Source organism: Euprymna scolopes, chromosome 16 (assembly GCF_053919585.1).
Source record: "Euprymna scolopes isolate OS-2025 chromosome 16, ASM5391958v1, whole genome shotgun sequence".
Taxonomy (NCBI): domain Eukaryota; kingdom Metazoa; phylum Mollusca; class Cephalopoda; order Sepiida; family Sepiolidae; genus Euprymna; species Euprymna scolopes.
Window position 1 is genome coordinate 50,830,204 of NC_136497.1, and position 22,689 is coordinate 50,852,892.

General features: G+C 33.0%; 1 protein-coding gene and 1 long non-coding RNA gene across 2 annotated transcripts in view; one reads left to right on the forward strand and one right to left on the reverse strand.

Annotated features, from left to right (window-relative positions):
* The window catches only part of LOC145295947 (tRNA-uridine aminocarboxypropyltransferase 1-like), a 97,322-nt gene extending 85,890 nt beyond the window's left edge, over positions 1-11,432 (reverse strand). Inside the window, exon 1 of the mRNA XM_080141838.1 lies at positions 11,413-11,432. The gene's annotated coding sequence lies outside the window, so the exon portion shown is untranslated. The remainder of the gene's footprint in view (positions 1-11,412) is intronic.
* Positions 1-22,689, forward strand: part of LOC145295948 (uncharacterized) — a 100,414-nt gene that overhangs the window by 19,545 nt on the left and 58,180 nt on the right. The gene's annotated exons all lie outside the window — the stretch shown is intronic.

Below are 22,689 nucleotides of genomic sequence, written 5' to 3' on the forward strand. Positions count from 1 at the left end.
TTTTGGGGACACCATGCAGCTACTGTTGTTTGTGTATGGTGTCAGCAACATTATTTCGTTTTAGGCTGCCATTTGGGTGAATTTTGGTGCTTCTGTTTAAAACGAACATGGTGAAGAAAAGAAAGAAAATAATCCGGTACTAGAAAAAAAAATTCTGTGTTCTTTCAATCTCCATATATAATAATTTGACTGCAGAAATTCCCCTTTAGAAAATTACTTTGTAGCTTTCCGAACACGTGTGCCATGTAAAATTACAGTATGCCTGCATTAGTTGGATATTATTTCCCCATAGATCTGTGTAAATATCTTCCGATTTGAATCGCTACTGTTAATTTCTATTTCCATTCCATTTGCGGTCACTCTTTCATGCAAGTAACATTTAGAGGGAGTTGCATAATTGCCCCTCTCTTAATAATTAGTCCTCATCCCGACCCATTATACACCAAGGTCAAAAACTAGACAGTGAACGATGACCAATCTTATTTCCTTTGAACATTACCAGTCGTTATGCTTTCGTCACACTTATTAATACACGGACACAATGATCGGCCCCTTGGTCTCTGCTGCAAACATTTCTCAGATCTGATTGGTCAACTTTATGTACTCTGTTATTCCAGAACAGCAATTCTGTTGTAGTAACGAACACTAGAAAAACACGTTAAATTGAATTCAAATATGGCGCTGTCTTATGTCTACTTTTTGATATCCGCAACATGTACCAACATCCTCATGTTAAGAACAGTTTTTTACAAATTTAAAAATAGCTATTTTTTTTGTGATGGAAAAGTAGGCTATTTTTTTTCTCACCTTAATTTATGCCCATTAATAGTTATGAAATCATCAAAACTATTAAAAAAAAAAAATGTTGACGTTGCACTTTTACCTATCCATCCCCACCTACACAAAATTTTATCATTAAAAAAAATTGCTCTTATTAAATGCTTGGGTTTCAAGTAACACAAAATGGATACCTTTTCTTCTTGTGACTATAAATCTATTTCGGAGTTTTCTTATATTTTGTGTCATTTTTCTGCTTCCAAAAATGAAATTACAATTTAATTTGATAAAAAAAAAAAGTAGTTATTTAAGAATCGTAATTCCTAATAATTGTCATTGGTATCCTTTGATTATTATCAAAAACTTCTTGTAGAGAGAAAATCAATATTAAAATGATGACCGTCTATCCATACAAAAGTTAGTTTTTATTGACTACTTTTCAAGACAATAAGAGAAAAAGTTGGTAGAATATGAAAATTTTTAGTGAAGATTATTTTTTTTTTTTTTTCTGTAAGAATTTGAGAAGGCATTTTCATTTTGGCTGGTGCCATGTGTGTTTACATGTCATAGTGTGTGTAAATCTAATATTTACTGTTTAGTTAGCAAGAAAAAGGAGAAAATGTGTTTGAGTTTTTATAGTACATGCAACAATTGGAAATGAATATTTCTTGCACTGTGATTGGTAAATATGTGAAAACATTAACTCACTACTGCTACTAACAAATTTCTTTTATTTCCTATGGTTGGAGAATTTGTTAATCCCTGATGAATGGTGCAACCACGTAAGTGATGAGGATGCCAAGGGAGTTGAGACGTTAATCAAGAACAAATTTTGATAGAATTGCTTAAGAGTTCTCATATTAAACTGTCTTTCTGTCAGATCTTCCCAAGGGACATTTCCTGCTGCTTGATTTAAAAAAAAAAAAAAAAAAAAAATCCCGAGAGATGGGGAGTCTAGGCTTTTTATTACCATTCCGGTATACCAAGATAGCGTCATAACGCCATTAAAACGAATGCTTGGTAAACTTGCCAGTTTAGTGGATTTCTCAATAGATCTGTTGATTTCTTTTGGAATATAGCGGCTAAATTTTTAATTTAGCGGCTAGCAGTATTTCTCTAAAATCTGGAGATTTGCTTTGCCAGTAATATTTGAAGAATCCCCCTCTCGCCCAAAATTTGCATGAATTGGCACAGCAAATTTTGTCATTTTATCCTTCATTATTGGTGACTGCACAAAATTAATTTTTTTTTTTTTTCAATGATTGCAATACAGTATGTATTTTTTAATAAATGCATACACTATATACACAGTGCACATTTTTTTTTTTTTTTTTTTTTTCGGCCGTGTGTCAATAATATATTTTTAATTGCATATTATTACTGAATTACCTGAAATGTGCATAATGCATTTAAGTTTACATTTAAATTTGTCCCACTTCCTGCCAATTCTAATACATATGTTATATGCATAAAAAATAACCTTATGGTATAGTAATACAGTATGGGTAACTATATGCGATGTCACCATCCGCCTGTATTTGTTTCTTTTTAATTAAAATATTGCTGCAGTACAAAATTAAAATGTGTTTACATTATGATTACTACATTAGTGAAATACACAACTGCAGGCAATATTACTACATTATTATTGTATTCATGAGTAAGAGTGTCTTTAGAAAGTATTTAGGAAATATTTAGTGCCGTATATGATTTTATACGTAGATGTTTTAAAACCTAAATCCAATATTTCACTATTTGCGGGGGAGGAGGTAAAGAATGAAACCCCTATGAATAGCAAGCAAATACTTTATTTAATATAAGCTTCTAGCACAGGGGTTCTCAACCGGGGTCTACATGGACCCTAGGGGTCCATGGAATATTTCTGAGGGTCCACAAGCAAAACATAACAAAATGGGGGCCCACAACGATGTTTTTGGTGGTTCATGAAGAAAACCAACTCAGAATAGTTTTTTATTATTAAAAATTTAATTTCTACTGTAATTTTGTATAGTTTTTTTTAATTTTTTTTTTTCAATCATTCAAGTTATTTTAACTATAATATTTCTATTTTCCAGGTTTACCCCATTAAATTAGTTTTCATTTAAAAATAAAGCTTAATTATATAATATTTCTTTGATTATTAAAACCTCAAAATTTATATTAGTGAAAAATAGAAAATTGTCTTATGACCAATAGTTATGAAGGGGTCCACCAAGATAAAAAGAAGGGAAAAGGGGTCCGTGAGTAAAAAAAGGTTGAGAACCACTGATCTAGAATCGCAGGTATGCATGCTGAAATAGAATAATGAAAAATTGTTTAGATTTTACATAAAGTAACAATGCTGATATGACTTTCTCCTGGAGTGGAAAGAGTTCAGAGAGGAGTTAGGAAATGATATACAAAACGTTCAAGCATCTCAGTTTCTTAGATGATAGGGATGGACATGTTGTTGTCTAAGGATGAGTTCCAATAGGTTCTTATTGAGGATTGTATCAACCTGTGAGGTTTCACAAGGTTCTTTGGATACACTCAATTCAAATGAGGCATCTGGTTGTAGAAATGGAGTCTCTGGTGAGATAACAGTCATTAGTATTAGGTTCTACATTTTGTGAATGATGTTAATAAGGGGTTCTCAACTGGGGTTCACATGGACCCTAGGGGTCAATGGAATATTTCTGGGGGTCCACAAGCAAAACATAACAAAATGGGGGCCCACAACGATGTTTTTGGTGGCCCATGAAGAAAACCAACTCAGAATAGTTTTTTATTATTAAAAATTTAATTTCTACTGTAATTTTGTATAGTTTTTTTTAATTTTTTTTTTTTCAATCATTCAAGTTATTTTAACTATAATATTTCTATTTTTCAGGTTTACCCCATTAAATTAGTTTTCATTTAAAAATAAAGCTTAATTATATATTTCTTTGATTATTAAAACCCCAAAATTTATATTAGTGAAAAAATAGAAGATTGTCTTATGACCAATAGTTATGAAGGGGTCCACCAAGATAAAAAGAAGGGAAAAGGAGTCCATCAGTAAAAAAAGGTTGAGAACCATTGTTCTAGCAGAATGTTTATCTCGGCATTGCGCTGCACCTTACTATAACAAAGGCCCGTACAAAATTTCATCCAGATCGGCGGGGTAATTTAAAGAAAAAGTGAAACACAGACAGACAGACTGACAGACATGTAATATAGAAAGTATTATCCTAAAAGCATAACATTAATGGTTTAGACTGGATCTTGAACTTTGCTTGATGACTACATTATCCCTGCCCAGAATCACTCTGCTAAGTGTATTTTTCTAGAGAGAGAGAGAAAGAGAGAGAGGGAGGGACAGAAAAGAAAAACAAAACAAGCAAGCCTAAAACAAACCTGTCCCTCTTAAGTCAAGTGAAATTAGGTTTTCTTGATAAAATGTTTTTTGCTGCAAGCAGCTGTTGTATTATGAACTTCCCACTGACCCGTTTTGAGTAAGTAATTTTAGTTGTAAACAGAATTTACTGTAAATATTTAGTCAGATTATCTTCACGATTTACAAGTTGGTTGGAACAAGGAAATATATTTCGGAAAGGGATGAGTTGGTGATACCAAAAAACAGGATCCAAGAAGTTTTGTATTTTTGTCTATTAACTATGTCCATGTTACTTAATAGATCGGATTAGTAGTTAATTGTATGCATGTGTAGATTTTAGTTATCAAAAACTGATTTTTGCCTGGGACCTTAGTTACATCCCCTCCTGCAGAGGTATAAGACCCATTCTCTCCCACTTTCAAATGAATGTTTTGTAATGTAAGCAAAAAAGTCGGCTATTATCTATATATTAATACGACAGCGTGTTATTTATTTTGTGTCACACTTACATCTGGGTCATTTGATTGTTATGTACTTCCATTTCTTGTAATAAATGATTTTACCAAGAATTCTTCATAAGTTTCGGTTTCGATTATAGCTGATGGCACTCAAGTCATCTATTTTTTTTTTTTTTTAATAATTTTATCAAGAATTCTTCATAAGTTTTATTTAGGTTTCAATTATAACTGAAGGAGCTCCAGTTATATATATATTCTTCATAAGTTTTGGTTTCAATTTAAGCTGATGCACCCAAATCATAGGGATTTTTTTTTTTTTTTTTTTAAATCACAACTTTGTAAAATATAAGAATCGATGGAAAATTGACTATATATATATATATATATATATATATATATATATATATGGAGTACATATTTTACAACCGGGCAACGCTGGGCGTCCCTGCTAGCTTAGATAGATACTTTTGCGGTTTTAACAAGAGCTACAATAATATCAGGGCATCTCCATTTACGCTGAACAGCCACAGAATGCCAACATCAATATATTACATATGAGTCCGCTGTGGAATTTCCACAGGTCCCGCTGGTTGACATATTTGAAGTAAAAAAAAAAAAAAAAAAAAAAAAAAATGCTTGTGCATTGCACATTATATAAACATGAAACTGCTATCAGATGTTCTAATTTTCTATATTATCACTTAAGTTATCATTCGTGTAAATACATTTTCAGTAACACTACTTTTATATACAAGCTAGCAGATGTACCCGGCATTGCCTGGTATTAAATGTAACGTAACGTTGAATTGCTTTAAAAAAATTAAAAGAAACTGAGACATGTGCATGCGAGTATTGTTTTGTCGAAACAGTTCATTTCTTGTAAGTAAAAAAAAACAAAAAAACGATACTCTATTCGTTCACAGAAATGCAGAAAAGTTAATATTCAGTCAAGGAAAAAAAGCAAATGGATAGATAACCAACAAACGTCTGCTCCCATCGTTGGCTAAGTAAGAAATGGCCTATCTATTTGCTCTTTTTCCTTGACTGAATATTAATTTTTCTGCAATAAAGCAGTACAACCTAAAAGACCAAAATCTTTTATGAACGTTAACTGGATTTTTCACATTTTGAAATTTAAGCCATTGGAACTATAATTCTGGATATTTTATTTCTTAAAAAGAGTTCTCTTTTGCCTTTCGGATTACTAATGAGGGAATAATTACCCACGCTAAAATGTTATTCCAGATTTGTTTGTTTTTTCCAATTGTTTCATATATATATATATATATATATATTTAACCGTTTTTCTTACAATTTATGACCAAATATCATAAATCGTTTCATCTAATGCATCAACCAGCAAATTTTAGCTTTGCTACAATTATAATTTGCTAATTACTTACTATCCTCCAATGAGAAGAATAAAAAGAGTGGCATTCTTTGAAACTCCGTGTTATAAGGACTTTGAAAATTGTTTTGGAGTATTCTGTTGAATAAAGAATTTAATTGTAAATTTTAATTTAGTTTTCCCTCATATATATATATATATATATATATATATATATTATTTTTCTCATGAGTTGTATGTTTCTATGAATAATGCAGGAATTTATTTGTATTCTTAGTCCATTTTGTTTTTTTTTTGGGGGGGGGTGACACTGTTAAATTTTATTCAAATATCTGTATTATATTTCTCTTAGTCTGTCCGTCTGTTTCACTACAGTATTGATCTGGCTGAAATTTTGTATGAAGCTTTATGATAAGGTGCAGCAAACTATGTATTATGGTATCTGTTCGATGCAGAGTTAGGAATTAATACGAATTAATGTGCAATTGTGTATAAATTTAACTAGATACAATTATCAATTTAGCATACAGCATTCATTCAAAGTCAACGAGCTGTAATTTTTGCCCGATTTTAACGGGCAAAAAAGCCTAGAATACTTGTGTGTGTGTATAACAGATTAAATTAATCTATCCCCCCCACCCCCACCCCGCTAAAACTAGATTAAGTTGGTAAAACACGTAATTTTTTTTTTTATTATAGCAAACAAAAACAAAGCACTTAAGATGGACAAAAAACAACTCTGAACCAGAGATACAACAAAGATAGTTTGCAAAGTCGAGAAAACAATTAAGAAAGGGGGAAAAATCAGTTGTCTAATAAAACTTGCTTCAATATATATGTATAAAATTTGTTAAAAGTAAGAGAGCTTCTGTTTAATTATAATGTTTAAAATTTTGAAAATTTTTTTTTATCTTTTTTAAATTTTTCTTATCTGTTTTTGTGTGTGTGTGAAAACTAAAAAAGTTAACATAGGTGTGACAAGTTTTTGAAAACTTATACCGATTTTTATTTTTCTTTTTGTCCATCCAGGGTTCTGCTACTTTTATCAAATGTTGGATTTTCCTGCAGCACAGTGTGTGTGTGTGTGTGTGTGTGTGTGTGTGTGTGTGTGTGTGTGTGTGTGTGTGTGTGTGACATATAGGCACCGCCAAAACAAACTGGGGGGGGGGGGCAGGTCAGTACTTTTTGACGGACCGTCTTTTTAAAAATCTACCAAAAATCAGGTAATTATCCGATCAATACGAAATTTTCAGCGATTATTAAGAAAAGAATGAACTTTATAACGGTGTACTTATTTTTCATAAACGATATTTATATATATATATATTTTTTTTTTTTTGCTTACAAAACCCCCCTTGTTTTGAAGTGGGAATAAATATGCTTAAAATAATCATCTGAAACTGAACAAAACATATTGTGTTGTTGTAAGGGACAGAATTATAGATTATAAAAAAAAAAAAAAAAAATTGTTTGCATACCTTATTTTGACGTCTGAATATCAGAACTTCGATTGTGTTTAATTATCCCGCTTTTGAGTTTTGAAGTGTGAAATTCGGTGAATATGTTAAGTAAAATAATTAATTTAAGTTAAGCAAAACAAAAAAAATTTTTTTTAATATTTATACGAAAAAAAGCCATTTTAAAATCTTTGATAAATAAATTAACAATTTTTTTTTAGCGAGCCGAATAATGCATGACCATTATTAAATAGGGCATGCTTTGAAGAATCGATACCAAAAAAAAATTCGATAAATATTGTGCCCTTTGTGTTAAAAATAGCATCATTTTTTTCGATCCCGTTTGAAAACATTTGCCGCCTTTCGACTACGGTGGACCAAACGCGCTGAAATAAATTTTTTTTATTCTGCTTTAAATTGCCCCCCCCTTTTGGGGAGCCTGCCCCCCCCCCCCATTTTGGGGAGCCTGGCCCCCACACACATGCATATTAAAAACCAAACTCATACAAATGGTCACCCATCTGGTACTGGCCAGCCTCAGCTTAATAATACATTGAAATTTTTGTCACTGAAAAATAAGTTTTTTTGGCCTGTTTGGTCTTCCATAGTTTGCTTCTTATCAAACGCAAACGTAAACAGTGTCGATCTAGACTCTAGAGCGACGCGAAATAGATGGTTACATATATGAATAAGTGGAATTATTTGAAATCCAGGTACTTATATTATAATATTTTTGCATATTCTCTTAGAAAATCATCCTAAATTAAATAAATTAATTATTTCAAAAACATTTTTTTTTTAAAATATTTATGTACGTTTTTTGTGCAAGACAAATGTCAATCGTTAACTTTTTGAAAAAATTTAACATTTAAAATTTAATTAAAAATAGTAGAAAAAGTTTTACATTATTCTGTTTTCTATATGATAAAATTCAGGATTTTATCTTTCTGGAAAAAAAAAAGTTACTCAGAAATAATGGATTTTAATAAATGTAATTTCGTTTTAAAAAACAACAACAACTTGATTTTGCGGCCATTTTTGGCGGTGCCTAGATATATATATATATATATATATATATATATATAATATCTCTGAATACTGAGGTGAATTGGATCCCAGATTATTGAATCCTGTGGTATAAAGTCTTACAAAATATTTTTGGGAGATAATATTTTATATCAGACAATCCCAGCCAAAAAAGGAATAGCTCAATATTCTAGATAGAGTAAAACAAAACTTATAGTTTTTTTTTCCATATTTAATTTCATTCAGAAAAATATACTTTTTCAAAACAAAAATTTATTATTTGAACAAACAATACAATTCTAAGTGATTTCCTTAACACATGTATTTTCGATGTAGGTTTCATCTCCTCAGAGGAAAAGTCATTAGCTAAATATTAAATCTTGTTTGAAATAATTTTGCTATTCAGCACATACATAGAAAATATATTTTAAAGATTAAATCTTTTAAAGGGACATAGACAAAGAAAACAAACCAAAAACTATGTGATCCCTCGGCTGATGACTTTGTCATGTTTTTGTGGTAGGACTGGAAAGAGTCATGTGGTTAATCTTATAGCTAATTATCTCAAGTCAACACTTTCTCCCAAGGATATGGAACATCCAGCCGTTCTTGTTGCAGCTTCCACTGGTACTGCAGCCAGTAAAATAAATGGTATCACACTTCACACGGCTTTTCATCTTTCTATTTTTTCATGGCAGATCAAGAAAGACCCTTTCTGATAAAACTGTAAATGATCTACATACAAACTACAAACATTTGAAGATTCTTATCACTGACAAAATCTTCATGACTGTCCATGAACACTAGCTGAGAGTTTATTATTTAAACTCGTCAGCCTAACATTCACAAGTGACAAACATGAATTGGAAAAAATACATAGTCAATTTGGATTGTAAAACAAATCTGAATTGACATGTTTTTATTTACTTGCCTCCCCACAAGGGTATAGTTAGATGAAGGTCGGATCTTCATGTGTAGAAAGCACTTTAAAAAAAATGAGTTGCCTGCTTACCTAGTTTGTAACCTTATATTGTAAACCAATCGCATATATCAAAGTTCAATCTACAAATATGTAATCAATATTTGTAAAATCGAGTCTACAAGAGTTACTTCCCTTGTACTGTTAGCCAAAATCAGTTGTAGAACTGTTACCTATTTTGACTATTTAAACCTCTGGCTTGATAAAACAGCCAAAATGACACAGTTTCATGACAAATGATGCCTTAATTTTTTCAAATTCGGTACCATTTAAAACTTTTTTTTTTTTTAACATATCCATCAGAGCTTATTTTTAGCACTTTTTACAGCCATAAAATGTTGCAATCAGTAATTTGTTTTCCTAGTTTTGCATATACATTACAAAATATCTAATATTTCCCCCACAACCTCTGGCCTTGATGGAGGGGAAACTAAAACTTGCTGCTATGGTATAATAAAAATAGATATCGAGGTAATTTATTTACAACTTTTGACTTTATTTAAAACATGTAAAGAATATTTATACATTTTTTATACAGACAATAGCTTTTGGTGAAAAATGCATAAGACGATATGTGTGTGCATCCATGCAAATGTGTGGACTGAGAATAATACATTTTGCTTAATGTGGTTACAGAGTTAATTCAGTGTGTGTATAGTTCGTTGTTCATGACTTTTGCTAAGTTTAGCTTACCTCTGTAAGGCTGTTTACTATGCAGAGATCATTCCATTACAGAGTCGGTTTGCATGTGTAACTGAACTTGTGAGTTGCCGTCTGTTGTCTGTGCCATGGGAAAAAGAAAGAGACGGAAGAGGAAGCTGATATTGCATGTTTCAGCTGATAGCTGGCAACTGCTGGAAATAGGGCGATAACCGTCTATGTCTGAAACTGAAAGTGTTGTGCATTGTTTTTTTGTGTTTGCTATATGCGAAACTGGAGACTAATGTGTCTCCATATATGAATCTATATTTAATTCCTCCTCCTCCTCCAATAATGGGGGGGGGAAATAGCAATTTGTATTCTATTAATTAGTTGTAAAAAGTTACATTTGTTTGTGAAACACATTGCCGTGGAACTGCTTCCTTACAAACTACAACTTTATCAGTTTCAAATCCAATATCAGATTCCTGTCATATAACGTCCTCACAAGTTACCAAACTTAGTTCATTCCATTATTCCACCTCAATCCTGTCATGAGATTCTTTGCCTTTCAACTAGCTAGGGTCTCATTAACCTTTGTCTTCGAGTGGCTTTCAGCTTTGATAAATGATGGCCCTTCAATTAAAAACAAACCATAAATTGGTGTTGGAATGATTAATCTGAATTGGGACTTGGAAAAATCAGAACTTTTGAGGGTATCAGAATCAGAAAAATTTGTGCCTACTTTCCGATGTCAAAAACGATTCCTTTATTTATCTTTTTTTTATTTGAATTTGCTTTAATAAAAACGTCTTTTACTGCTGGTAGTAATAATAAAATAAAAAATATTTTAAACTTTCAGTAAAATTAAAAACTTATAAATCACCCCCTCACAAATGTGTTTTGACGTTTGAGGAAATATATGCACATTTAAGATTTATTTTTACGGTGGCTGAAACGAAATAACTATTTTGTAGTTGAATATTTAAGAGATTTATAAGAAATCAGAATCTGTAATTTTATCGGAAGTGGGAAAAATTTTGGAAGCATCCCATCACTACCATAAATATTATTTGGGTGTTATGTTTCCATACATCAAGGTGTGTATAAATTATTTATACAGCCTTTGTCAAGGGTCCAGGTTCTGGATCATCTGTGGACAAAATCACTTGGATGTTGATGTTAACTTATGAAGCTTATCAATCAAAAGAACAGTCACAGAAAAAAAAAAAAAAAAAAAAATCAGAGACAGGTTACCTGCGTCAGATAGATAGCTCGTCTCTCTACACCTAGTTACATTGTGCCCCCCTCCCTCGACCAGTCACAGTGCCTTTTACACATATTCTCTGCTTGAAGAGAAGAAAAATCTTTACCTGGAAGTCACGTGATTTCGAGAACTTCCATTCTGGACTTTGCATTCATCCTTGGGTGTTGATATTTATCTCCCTCTCACGGAAGGGTAATGTCACAAGTCGAAAGTAAGATTGAAGAGCTCAGTGTTTAGAGAAAGAACACTCTGACCTGCAAAAAAAAAAAAATGCCTTGGTAGCCTCATCTGCATTTATTGGTAGGGGCATTTCAGACAATTAGTAATAACCCCCCCCCTTCTCAAAGAGTGAAAGCAAAGCCTGCGAGGGTGGACATCCTAGAACTGCACAGGACCAAAACTATACTTCAGCCAACAGGGAAAACGCCATTTTAACAATGGCCTCTGTCCTGGTGTCACTAGGGCTTAGGGAATACATTCAGTTATAAGTGTCACTAAAACTTTTCAAATAACTGCTTTCGTTATGTAACAAGTTCAACAATTTTTATCAGATAAACTGTCTCATATATATATATATATATATATATATATATATATATATATATATATATATATATATATAATGTCTACTGTTTGACCCTAGATGGATTGCTTTCAACTTGGATAGTTTGTAATGTTTTGTAATCATTGTATAAATAAATATTAAGGAACACAAAGGCAAATATGACACTACAAACAGTCATGAATTTATTTGAACAAAGAAAAAGAAAAAAAAAATTTACCTTCCCAGATTGCATCCTATTTGAGCAAATATAATTTACATGCTGTTCAACATGATCTCCATAAATCAGTGTTGGCAAATCTTTCCTTGCTTTGAGATTCATTCTTTGTTAAATATGCTTCCTTCCCCACTCTTGTCAGCTACATTCAATGGCATCCTAGTTTATGAATCATCTGTTAAGTTCAAATTTCAATCTTCCTAAACCACGCTATCTTGTTGATAAAACGTGGGCTTTATGTTTTTATTTTGTCATTGTTAAATTATCTAGTAAGTTTGAATTATTATTATTATTATTATTAATAATAATAATGTAATTATAACTTGCTCACCAAAAACGGCATCAAGATTTAATATAATGCATCAGTCTCAGGACGGCTAAAAGAAACAGAACAGTTTTGCACCATTTTTTTTTTATTTCCTTATGGTGATTAAAATCCAAATATAGTACTAAACCTTATGTCTAGAATTTTTATTCTAATTTTGATCAAAATCAATTGCATGATTGATTTTAGGAAATGTCCCAATGGCTTAAGTTTAAGGAGTCTTAAATTAAAATTCTAGGAATTTTGTTTCTTTGTTGTCTAATGATTATGAATAAAATTCAATGCAAATCTGATACGCCGTATATTTCGGTGTATAAGGCGACCGTTAGATAAGACGAAGTATAAAATTGAAGCAAATTTTAATACATTTATCATCATATACTAGCATTTCAGCCCGGCGTTGCCCGTGTGTTTGGATGTGTATGTTGACCAAAAAAAAAAAAAAGTGGTAGTAGGAACGCAGACGTGAACCCGTACCGCAAAGGAGGAAAAGAACGGGGTGAAACCTAACGTTTATGCTGTTACGACCACCGCCAAACCGGAAGCGACATTTTTTAAAATTAAGGCTAGACAATCTAAAGGAGAGGATAACTTTAAAGAATATCGGTGAAAAAAGTGACCCCCCCCCTGTAGAAAAGTGCCTAGTTGAAGGGGAAGATATTAATGTTTTTAGCCAATTTTTCGATATTTGTCGTATGAAAGGTTGAACTTTAAAACGATACTGATCTTGGTAAAATCCGTCGCCTTTATTGAAAGTAAGGCAGACATGCAAACAGACATACATGCATACATTTATATATTGGTAACTAAAAATTTTCGACTCAAACTGATGAAAAAGCTTGCCCTATCTCTGAATACCCTTTATGTAAAATTTCAAGTATTTAGACCAGAAATTGTTTGAGTAATTTGGAAGAGACCGCAGAGATCAATTTTTTTTAACATTGACCCCTATTATGACCCCTTAAAATTTATTGTTTTGGGCTCAAATCAGGTTATTAAGTTAGATCCATGTCCAAGGAACCTATATCTAAAATTTCAAGTGCGTAGATCCAAAATTGTCGGAGGAGTTTGGTAGAGTTCTCAAAGGTCAAATCGTTGAATTTTGACCCCCTTAATCGCCAAACTTCTGGCCAAAACCGATCACATCGATTTTCCCAAATCTCAGTACCCTGTATATCAAATTTCGAGTCTGTAGACTAAAAATTGACAGTTATTGCGTAGGGAAATGTGTACACACACACACACACACATATATATATATATATATATATATATATATATATTGGTTGTATAAGACGACTGCTAAATCACGAAACTGTTTAACCGAAGCTAGAGCTTACAACACCCGGTATCTTATGAAATATTGATTTTTTAAAGATGTTTTTTTTTTTAAGAGTCGTCTTATACGCCGAAATATATGGTATTCGAATTTTCAAATGTGAGAGTGTGCTAATAATCCTTCCCCCACTAAAACCTCTTTAATATATTTAAAAAAAAAAAAAAAAATGAAAAATCTTTTTAAAATTTCACAAAAAAATCAGTTATCTGAATTTTCAAGAACAGCTTTCATCCCTAAATATAATATACATTTGAACATTTTATTATGCAAAATATATGTTCCAAAATTCATAATGATCGATAAATTAGTTTAGGAGTTCATCTTGTACATAGAAATATATAAACTTACACAACTGTATAAAGATAAAGGTTGATAACGTTTAGGCTTTGACATTTTATTACAAGTATATCAAACAAACATGGTTTTATTGTAATAATTTTAGAGTTGTCCAAGTGTTGGAGTAGAAATAGAATAGATAAATATGGTTTTCGTAAAGTAACCTTTTAAATATCCACAAATTTTAATTTTAAGAACTATTTTAGTATTGAGCACGGAGATCAGATATGTACCAAATTTATCACCTAGTAATACGTGCGAATTATTTACATTAAGATTATAGACATGGCGTTGTTGTAGCACATTTGCAGATATGAACTAAACCTTTTTTTTTTTTTTACTAATGAATGTACAATCGTCACTTTGTTTTCTAAATATGCAATTCTACTGCTCTTAGTTTCATTTAATGACTCTCAAATTGAGTAACACACGAGGGAAGGGAATGGAAGTTTAGTGTTGACAGCTTACAAGATGGGCTTAATTCTTGTGGCAAAGGTTAGTATACACATTTATTGATGTAAATTTTTAACTTGAATGCAGTGAGTACCATAAATGCCTTCTCTATCCTTTTTGTCCCTCTCTCTCTATTCTTTCTCTCCCCCCTGCCTGTCTCCTTTCCCCCCTGCCTGTCTCCTTTCACCCCTGCCTGTCTCCTTTCACCCCTGCCTGTCTCCTTTCCCCCCTGCCTGTCTCCTTTCCCCCCTGCCTGTCTCCTTTCCCCCCTGCCTGTCTCCTTTCCCCCCTGCCTGTCTGTCTCTATCTATTCCCCCTGCCTGTCTGTCTCTATCTATTGCCCCTGCCTGTCTGTCTCTATCTATTGCCCCTGCCTGTCTGTCTCTATCTATTGCCCCTGCCTGTCTGTCTCTATCTATTGCCCCTGCCTGTCTGTCTCTATCTATTGCCCCTGCCTGTCTGTCTCTATCTATTGCCCCTGCCTGTCTGTCTCTATCTATTGCCCCTGCCTGTCTGTCTCTATCTATTGCCCCTGCCTGTCTGTCTCTATCTATTGCCCCTGCCTGTCTGTCTCTATCTATTGCCCCTGCCTGTCTGTCTCTATCTATTGCCCCTGCCTGTCTGTCTCTATCTATTGCCCCTGCCTGTCTGTCTCTATCTATTGCCCCTGCCTGTCTGTCTCTATCTATTGCCCCTGCCTGTCTGTCTCTATCTATTGCCCCTGCCTGTCTGTCTCTATCTATTGCCCCTGCCTGTCTGTCTCTATCTATTGCCCCTGCCTGTCTGTCTCTATCTATTGCCCCTGCCTGTCTGTCTCTATCTATTGCCCCTGCCTGTCTGTCTCTATCTATTGCCCCTGCCTGTCTGTCTCTATCTATTGCCCCTGCCTGTCTGTCTCTATCTATTGCCCCTGCCTGTCTGTCTCTATCTATTGCCCCTGCCTGTCTGTCTCTATCTATTGCCCCTGCCTGTCTGTCTCTATCTATTGCCCCTGCCTGTCTGTCTCTATCTATTGCCCCTGCCTGTCTGTCTCTATCTATTGCCCCTGCCTGTCTGTCTCTATCTATTGCCCCTGCCTGTCTGTCTCTATCTATTGCCCCTGCCTGTCTGTCTCTATCTATTGCCCCTGCCTGTCTGTCTCTATCTATTGCCCCTGCCTGTCTGTCTCTATCTATTGCCCCTGCCTGTCTGTCTCTATCTATTGCCCCTGCCTGTCTGTCTCTATCTATTGCCCCTGCCTGTCTGTCTCTATCTATTGCCCCTGCCTGTCTGTCTCTATCTATTGCCCCTGCCTGTCTGTCTCTATCTATTGCCCCTGCCTGTCTGTCTCTATCTATTGCCCCTGCCTGTCTGTCTCTATCTATTGCCCCTGCCTGTCTGTCTCTATCTATTGCCCCTGCCTGTCTGTCTCTATCTATTGCCCCTGCCTGTCTGTCTCTATCTATTGCCCCTGCCTGTCTGTCTCTATCTATTGCCCCTGCCTGTCTGTCTCTATCTATTGCCCCTGCCTGTCTGTCTCTATCTATTCCCCCTGCCTGTCTGTCTCTATCTATTGCCCCTGCCTGTCTGTCTCTATCTATTGCCCCTGCCTGTCTGTCTCTATCTATTGCCCCTGCCTGTCTGTCTCTATCTATTGCCCCTGCCTGTCTGTCTCTATCTATTCCCCCTGTCTCTATCTATTCCCTCTTTCTCTTCATTATTCCTTTATATATAATTACATATTTATGATAGAAGATGTATCAAGACACAGGAATGGTATGTTTGATCTGGCAGAACAGTGGTTCATTAAAATTGTTGGGTGTGCGTTTGTGCCTGGTCCACAAAAAAAACGTTTACAAGTGTTTTTGATATTGATGTACATAATAATACTTTAATAAGTATGGCGGCCAAGCGTGAACGCAGACCCCACAATTTTATTATACCATCCCTATTTAAGTTATTAAATAGGGATGGTATAATAAAATTGTGGGGTCTGCGTTCGCGCCTGGCCTCCATAGAATGGAAATAGGCACACACTTTAATAAAGACTTTTCATATCTATCTGCGTAAGTATACTTTGATAATTATGTTTCAGTTTGTACTTGACCTACATAGAATGGTAATGTCACAAAGTTTAACAAGGTTTTTTAATATAGATCCACAGAATATTGTGATAAGTGGTTACTATGAAGGAGGAGGCGTGCACATGTTCATGAGTATAACAAATAATACACAAAAGAAAACTAAAACTCTGACACATTCTGCAAATATCAGTTGCATTCTGGGTGTGTGTGTGACACCATCGATCCTCTGAACACTAAGGTACATGTCTACATAATTTGTGAGGCCTTTTTGTCGGTTAACATCAACTCATTTCGATTTACTCGAAGTCACAACTGTCATCAACCATAACTATTTTCAACCATCGTCACAAACCCAAGACTATCTGCAAACCATCCTCCAACTGTTGTAAAACTATTGCAAAACCCATCTCCACTCCCAAAACCAACTCTGAAATATATTGACCAATCTCTTGTTCCTGTCAGCCATATCTTGGATCAACGATCCGTCTCTCGCTTTCTTTTGTTTTCCTTTGTGAACAATTTCCTATCCTTTGTTCTGCTGGATAAACTTACTTCCTGTTCTTTATTACTTTTATTTTTTTTTCTTCTTTCTTTAATTCCTAACACTTGGGACGTGGATAGTGTCACAACACTATATTCGTAACACATTTTAGAAATCTTTTTCTTCAACCTTTTTCAACATGACCATCTAACATACAATGCCATACATGTTTTTCTTGTTTTTGTCATATAGAACAAAAACTTCGTTTAAAGAAATGCTATTTTTCAAAATGGCACTCAAATAATATTGTTTTCATAATAGAAAGTTACTTTTTTTTTAGCATGATTTGTGCACAAAACTGTTAATATTTATGGAGAGAGACAGACTGCTGACTAATACATGGTCAGTGTTAATGAGTGCTTGCTGACATTTGTTCATATTTTAAAAGAAATTCTATATTTGTTTTTTTTTCGTTTTTTTTTTTTTTTGTAATTAAATTTTTTTAAAATTGTTTCACAAACTAGTGACATGAAAATATCAACGTTTTACATAATATTAGTCTCAAAATTATTTTGTTAGACATATATATATATAACAAACCATCTATACCTGGCAGGTTTAGTTTTTAATAAGATTTCTAACTGTCCCTTTAAGTGTAATTGTTTGTATCCTTCTTGCACTTGGTTCACCTGATATATTTTCCAAGTAGTTTTTTGAAATTCTTTTCTATAATTACTGGAACGATGAAGATCTTTTTAAACTTCTAGTTTCTTTTCATGCTGTACATAAGACCTCGGTATTTCGTTATCTTTTTCTTTGCTCTGTTTAACCCAAAATCATATGGGACACTAAATTCTACTAGGGTTGCTTCTTTCTCCTCGTCTCATATCACTGTAAAGTTTAATAGCTCTGTTTCCTAAGTACGTAGCTGCAGGAATCGCATAGTCATAGTGGATAGTGTATGACTTCTTCTCAACTGCCCTTTCTTATGTTCCCAGGACTTGCTGCTACATTTGATATTCAACTTACAAATCGTCCAGTTGAGTTGTGTAGCATTGTATAGTAGCCGTCCATCAGCAAAATCTTACAGCTGTATGTCAGGTGGCTCACACTATACTTTTGATTTAGCTTCAGTTGAAGTTTTTTTAGAAACCAACTGACTCCTCTTCATGAGGTTAACACTTGATCTCTATATAACATACACAGATATTTAAATATTCCCTTAAAGTTATCATTTACATCTCAAACACGGAGTTAGTAAAGAAATTGAGAACATAGTTTTCCTCTCCCCGATTGACCATTTAAACATGTTATAGTATATCTTTCTTGTGGTTTCTTAGTCTTACTGGATTCCAGGATAAGAATTCATCTAGTCTGGTGGAACATTCAGCTTCATGCCGCTACTTGAGGTAACATCACTTGGACAAGACGCACAATTTCTTGTAGTAGGTAGTGTGGGTTAGCTGTACCGAGAAGATCTTATTTGGGCCGTGAATACTATGTGATTTTGAATATTTAGTCAGCGTTTACTTGCAGGGAAAAGTATCTTCATGCTAGGTTATCCTGACAAATCCTTGTAAAAAGATAATTTAGACACTGGAGGATAGTGTCTAGTAGGCATTCAAGTTCTATTCGTATGTGTGCGCATGCAAGGAAAATATGAAATTAATACCTTGTTGATCATAGTATCAAACTAAATGACAGAGAAACTTCATTAAATCAAATTGAGTTCAATAATTAATGTAAATAAGCTCACTATGGCGTTATCGTTCAATCGTGAAAACATAGAAAAGTGGTTACTGGTAGCACTAATTTACCTTGTTGGTCTCTTGTCTTTACTACCAGTCTTAAGCAGACCCCCCCCCCCCCAAGAGAAACTTCATATAAAAACAAATACCAGAAGTGCTCATTTCAAGGTCTGTTGAAAATAATTAGATGTAAATCAATTTCAAAATCTCAACAACAAAAACAAAACAGTGGGTGGGATCCGAGGTGTATCAACTTCCACCAAGGCTTCACAAACCCCTGTCCTCATTTTCCAAATTATCTCAAATGAATTGATAACACATCACTTAATAACTAATAAAGCAACAACTCTGAGGCAAAATTCGACTTCATAAACATAGTTTCTTTCTAGGGTGATACATTGGTTCCCACACTTCTGACAATTCGATAATTTTTTTTTTTTTTTGTTGAAGGATGTCTCTGACCTCAAAATACATCTGTTTCCAATACCTCTTTCTCGGGAGCATTCTTTTGAGATCTACAAGTAGCAAATAGTCACTTCACTTGTGGTTTTGCAATTTTTTCCTTCAAATGCACTAATAATCCTATATAACATTCACTACTGATGATTCTTTGTCAACGTAATCGATGATCGAAATACTTTGTTACAAAGTATTTTGGTCCTCGAAAAAAAAAATGTACAAAGTTTGTACAGATTTTAAAATGGCTTTTCTTTGAACAAGCATACACCTATTTGAAAGATATAGATGGTCTACTAATTATTTCATTTATTAATTCTAAATTCAAAGAGAGCAAAAATGATGTGTTGGAAGGGCCAAGTCCGCCACTGAATAAAGCTCCAGATTGCTGAAACTGAAAAACTATGCTTGCTTTTATCAAAATGTAAACAGATTTGGATATAAACTATAATTTGAAATAATATATGGATGGAAAATAATGGCGTGGGTGTTTTATAATGGAATGGAAACGCGCAGTGTGATAAGACTTTTAAAAGAAGACATACAGAGAAAAGATAATACAAATAGCAAAGATACCTGTTGTGAAAATTAATGAGTTAAGCTATTCTAGAAGAGAGTAAGGGTCATGACTCAGATTGATGTAGCTCAGTTGTTACAGTGTCGGATTCATGAAACTATCAACGTTTTCAAGTTTATATGAATTTTAGGTAAACGACAAGTTTTTTTTGTTTACTGTTGAGTCATTAATTTTATTGATTGCAAAACTTTTGATCTTTTTAATACATAAAAAATATTGATTCCAAAAAATATTCTCCGTTAACTTAGGGTTTTTGTTTGGTTTGAAATTTTTTTTTTTTCAATTTTGTCTGTGTGCCATTTTTGCCATTGCTATGTATTTGCTAGATGTTTCTCTCCTTTCCCTCCCTCTCTCCCTCCCCATCTCCCCCTCTTCCATCCCCCTCTCTCTCTGCAGTAGAAAGTAATAATGAAAAGAGGATAAAAAGATTGGAATAACCCATTATAAACAAAAGGAAATATCATTGCGGTAATGCTATACCGGAAAGTTCGTGCTGAATTTTAAAAGAAATGAAAAGTAAAAAATAATAATGTAAATAAATTTTTTAAAAAATATTAATAATTGAAAAGGTTAGGAGATAATAAGTAGTATACGTGTTTCATCTGAATCCTATAAAATACAGCAGTTTTGTAAATAACAATTTTTTTTTTTTGGGGGGGGGGAGAAGTGATACAGGTAAGAAAGACTTGTTTTACATGAATAGGTTAGCAAATTTAATCTTAAACAAAAAAATAAAAAGATCCTATCTCTGGAACGTTTTTTTTTTTTATTTATTTATTTTTTTATTATTTTTTATTTTTTTTAAGGGAGGTGGTGTTGGATCAACACTGCTGGGGATTATGATTGAATATACTGTTTTGTTTTTAAATCTCCGAAACAGTTTTTCATTGAAAACAACTGATATTCCCTAAAATAATATTAAGACTAGCGAGAGTTCTTGGAAGCAAACTAATACAGTGATTGCAAGAGATTAATTTGACTTGTAAACAAAATAGTTTCCAACGAAGGATTTGGGATTCATTTTTTTTTTTTTTTTTTATATATATAGTTTTCAAGGTTGAAAATTTTCCAAGACCATATATAATCATTAAATATTTAATCAAATGCTCATGGATGGTAGATTATAATATATAATGCTTCTTAAATAAGGATTGGTATATATAAAAAGAAAATATAAGTGAAGAAAGAATATTTCCACAGAAATATATATATATATATATATATATATATATATATATATATATATATATATATTCCATGTTAAAGGTACTCAAGAGTGATAACTAATGAATTTCACAAGGTTATTAAGAGTGCTCAATAAAAGAAGACCATGATATATTTTATGACACTGGACATACCAATGTTTTGGACAAATGGTCAGTTAAACCCAGAAGTCCTCGTCAGTGTCGCGACCATGTAAATTTGTTTATAATAATATATAGTTTTTCTTTTTCTTTCTGTAAATACAGTTATATCTTGCTACGATGTACAGACTGTTTCGATTATAATTGATCTCATCAGGCAAGAGGATTCTAAAGACCATTCTCAATTTTAGAGTAGAGAAAATATACTTTGCCATGACTGGTGTGAAGCAAGGCTTAAAATTCAATTATTTTAAATTTTTGGATATCTGGAATAAATATATATATATATACTAGCAAAAATGTGCAACCGAAGGGAGAATATTTTTGCCAGTGTGTATATATATATATATATATATATATATATATATATATATATATATATATATATATAGACAAATATTATTGAATAGCACGAAATTCTGTTTTACAATTTTCTTTTTTATCTTCTCCAATCTCAGAATAGAATAGTAAAACAGAATAATTCTGTGCTATTCAATAATATTTGTCTAAATGAGAAAATGCTGCCTAAGTATATATATATATATATATATATATATATATATATATATATATTGCTTAAATTTTATAAAAAGAATTTTGGATACCTCGAATATATATATATACTAGCAAAAATATGCAACCGAAGGGAGAATATTTTTGCTAGCATATATATATATATATATATATATATATATATATATATATGCACATACATATACATATTGCTTAAATTTTATAAGCCCCCCTCCCCTCTTCAGACACAGTTTTCAAGTTGAACAGTGTCATTAGCCAGGGGAAAAGAGGAAGGTCTCTTCATCTGGCTCTCTGGTTTCACAAAGCATTGCAAAATGTCACTGTTTAAGAAGAGAGATAAAGATTCCACATCATATTGAAATATGATCTTTCTGATCGTTATGTGCAATTTATTCAGCATCAAGCCTTGTTATCCTGTCACAAGACTCCATAACTGGTCAGCACGCGTTTCATAAAACGATTTGCTGATGAGGGTCTTTATTCTTTACGATAGCTTAACGTCACTTTTCGCTTTTCTTCTTCAATGCCATCTTATTCCTAGTATTCAATTGTTCCTTCTATAAAAATAAATAACTACAAATAAAGACACTTTACTTACTTATGTAGCAATTTACTGAGTTGTTTATGCAAGTTAGAGGAAGTCTTTATATAATGGTGTGATTTAACCGGCATTTTAAGACACGATTGCCCTGTTTATCGTTTGTGATAGCCGTATAATCTTAGTCAACATTTTGACAGATGACAGCATTTTAAGGCTCAATTATTTCTCCCTTCCACCCCTTTGTCAGCGAGAACTAATTTAAGTCGTTATTCCCCACCCCTCCTGCCAACAAATTTGTATTCTTTTCAAAACAAGACAGGAAATTCAGTGCTTATTTAGAATTATACTTATAAAAAAATATATATATACAGAAAAGTCTGGATGATG